We start from the raw sequence: 3839 nt of genomic DNA, 5'->3' as shown, positions 1-3839 counted from the left end.
AAGAGAAAGAGGTATTCTTTTGTGTTCTGTTACTACAAGAAAATTAGATACATCAGATCAGAAATACCAATACCCCAACCCAGGGGTGGGGAACCTGTGGCCTTGAGACCACATGTGGCCTTCTAGGTCCCTGAATGCAAAATTTTGATTGAGTACAAATTTTACAAAACAAATCTTTTTATTAAGGGGCTTTGTTCTGTGAAGTTTGGATTTAATCAAAGGGCTATACTTGAGGACCTAGAAGGCCACATGTGGCCTCGAGGTCACAGGTTCCCCACTGTTGCCCTACCTCCTTTGAATGGTTCAATGTAGATGGTGCTGCCATTTAAGGTGGGCAAACCATAACTGTGCCTAAAATGAGCAGAAGATTTAAATGATTTTTAATTATATATCTTTACTACAATCATAACAAGTCTAGAAACAGAGATTACACATTATAGGCAAAGGCTTCATATTCCTTGTTGTCTTGGATATATCCAGCTCTGAGCTGAAGATAATAACACATTGCAGATCAATAACTAATTGCAGATCAATAGCAGGGAAAACATAAGAAACAATTTCCTTCCTAACCTCAGATTAGATAAAACAATAACAAAAATTGAGGAATTCCTTAAATCTGAAAACTAAAAAACTAATGAATCTAAAGGCATTGAAAATCTTTGCTGAACATGAACTCCAAAAGTGTTACCTAATAATAAAATAGATGGCAAAAAAATTGTGCTAATAACTGACATGATTTTGAAAAGGATAAGGGTACACTTTGAATGAAATTTTTAAAAAGTCTTTTTTTGTTTGACAACACAAATCCAACTAATAAAACAAGTATATCCAAACAGAACAATCTTAAAATTATGATACCTTCATGAAAGACTATTCTCCAACAATATTTGACATTGTAATGATAGTTCAGGACTTGCATCCTATAGTATATACTTGCTGTGGGAAGGTCTTTAGGAGGAAAAATAAAGATATTGTGGTGTATTTCTGAGGGCAGGAGTGAAATACCATAATGGCAGAAGTGGCTTGAGAGAACTATTGAAAAATCTGTAGAAAGATACTGGAAGATAACATTATTATCTATCTGAGATGTGCATTGGAATATTGGAAGCAATATTGTCAAATTAAAGACAATGAAATATATATATGTGAAATAGACTCTGGAAAATAAAAATATGCCAGTTTAAAAAAATTATTAAATATTTTATTTTTTCCCAATTACATGTTTAAACAAATTTGACATTTGTTTTCTTTTTTAAGTTTTGAGTTCCAAATTCTATCTCTCCCTCCCTCTTTTCCCTTGCTCCTCCCTGAGATAGTAAGCAATCCAATATAGGTTATGAATGTACAATTATGTAAACCTTTTCCATATTAGTCATTTTGTACAAGAAGACTCAAACAAAAAGAAGGAAGGAATTAAAAAACAAAGAAATAAAAAGAGAAAAATTGCATGCTTTAGTCTGTATTCAGACAATATCACTTCTTTTTCTGAAGATGAATAGCATGCTTCATAACTAATCCTTTGGGATTGTCTTGGATCATTACATTTCTGAGAAGAGCTGAGTCAGTTCTTCATCATACAATATTACTGTTACTGTGTACAACATTCTTCTGGTTCTGCTCACTTCACTTTGCATCAGTTCATGTAAGCCTTTTGAAGTTTTTCTGAAATGATCCTGCCTATCATTTCTTATAGCATAATAATATTCCATCACAATCATATACCACGACTTGTTCAGTCATACCCCAGTTGATGGGCATCCCCTTGACTTATAATTCTTAGCTTCCACAAAAAATGAAAAAGCTGCTATAAGTATTTTTATACCAGATAGCTTTGATAGCCTTAATCATTGATTAGCAATTAAAAGCAAAAACCAGAGCAATATAACAATTCAACGTCAAACAAAATCTCTGCTGCAAAGGTTTGAGAAGCAGAGAAATTAGAACAGAAAGAGAACTCCCCCCAAGATGGAGGATATAAAAAATTTCTGATCATTTATGTGGTCCAAAGAAGTCCATTGCTATGAAAATGCAAGTTATATCAAATGACAAACAGAAAGCTGATGTTCTCTTAGTATAATGAATGACTAAACAGCCACATCAAAAGAAGTGACTGAAACTCTAATTTCTCTGGAATTTTTTTTTCAAATAATCTGGGGATTTATTCCATTAGACAATGTCCAAGTTAGGGTTTATTTGCCCTTGCGGGATTTGATCTTTCTTAGGTAGAACTCAAGCTCTTTGCCCTCAAGCACGTAGCCAGCCATCTGCACGGCCACACTGGGCTGGCCTTGATGCGATGCAGGCAAGAAGCTTGCCCTGCTGGAACTGTTCCTCCAGAAGCGAGCTGATGTTGGCGTTCTTCTTCCCGCTCCTCGTATTTCCCCTGGATCTTCTTTGACCGCTTTTTATTTAAAATTTCTTCCTCCTCAGGAGTCAGCTTCGCGCCCTTCTTCCGGCCCAAGGGCAGCGCATAGTGGGCCTCGTACCACGGCTATTGATGAGCACGACACAGTTCTTCACCAGAGTCTTGGTCCGGACCAGCTCGTTGTTGGAGGCGTTGTAGACCACGTCAATGATCCTCGTCTTGCGGGTGCAGCACTCGGAGTCCCGCGAGAAGTTGCCCACGTCCAGCCTCAGCGCCTGGTACTTCTTGTTGCCTCCGCGCACAGGCACGGTGTGGATGAGGCGGGGGCCGATCTTGGTGTTGGCAGCTGGTCCGCCCAGCTCATACTTGTGCTTCTTGTGGTAGGGCTTGCGCTTGTCCCAGGTCTTGCGGGGCTTGTGCCAATTGTCCCGGGAGATCCCCATGGGCAGCAGGAGTTGCAAAGAGCTGGAAAAAAAATTGAAAAAGAACTGGCCTGGATAAGATCCAAAGTGATTGATTTATATGCTTCACAGTGAAGCTTAAATTATGAGTAATCACATTATCAACTTCCTTTTTGATATAAACCAAATTATATCTTTCTTGATAGAAAGCATCGTGTATTTATTACTAAAAGAAAAGAATTCCAGTAACCCCTTCAATGGAAGGCAAATTTAACGTTTATCTACTTTATACAAAACATTCACAGTTTTTATTAATCAAAATTTACAAATATGAAAAGAAAATAATATGCGGATGATGAAGAAAAAGGAATATGCAAAAAAAATCACGCTATATACAGACCAAATCATTATTTATTGAATGATTATTAAATAAGCCACCAAAATAACCATGATATTGATTCTATCTTTATTGATTTTCTCAAAATGTTTGACTTATTTCTAGACTCATGGTTTAGTCATCTACTATAAGGTAGATCAGAGCTTAGTGAGAATAGAATATTGATAGTCCATATGAAATCTATTTCTTATTTAAAACATTTTACTAACATAATTTCAAGAAGGATTGATTTGAAATTTGGCATTTTCCAGAGAGACAGTTTAAGTCATATGTAATTTTGCCTAGTAATTCATAGCATAATAGCTTTTAGAATTGAAATTAATATTAGAGGCCATTAGGTCTAATCATCTCATTTTGCAGATGAGGAAACTAAGTCACAGAAATGTTAAATGACTTGCCCAGAGTTACACTGCTGGTAATTGTCTGAAGCAGTATTTGAACTGAGGTATTTCTGAGTCCAAGTCCAATGTCCTATTGGCTATTCAATAATGCCTCCTAAATAGAATGGAATATGACTTTCAAGGCAAACAGGGAGTTATATGAAAACATTATATTAATCACTCCATCAATCCATCCAAAAGCATTTAGCAAGCACATACTATGTTCCAGGTACATTGATACACATGGATGACATCAAGTTATGTGGCTTCACTTGAAAGTCTGTTTTTTTTTAAAC

At 36.2% G+C, this 3839-nt stretch overlaps 1 pseudogene; it reads right to left on the bottom strand.

Moving 5' to 3' along the window:
* Positions 1–2133: 2133 nt before the first annotated feature.
* LOC138144610 (small ribosomal subunit protein eS8 pseudogene) lies at positions 2134–2825 on the bottom strand (annotated as a pseudogene).
* Between the last annotated feature and the right edge of the window lie 1014 nt (positions 2826–3839).

This window comes from Petaurus breviceps, unplaced genomic scaffold (assembly GCF_028583685.1).
Source record: "Petaurus breviceps papuanus isolate PSGF00001 unplaced genomic scaffold, PetGlider_PUasm1.0 90702, whole genome shotgun sequence".
NCBI classification, from domain to species: domain Eukaryota; kingdom Metazoa; phylum Chordata; class Mammalia; order Diprotodontia; family Petauridae; genus Petaurus; species Petaurus breviceps.
Note: the sequence above shows the minus strand (reverse complement) of the source record. Positions and strands in the feature narration are given on the sequence as shown.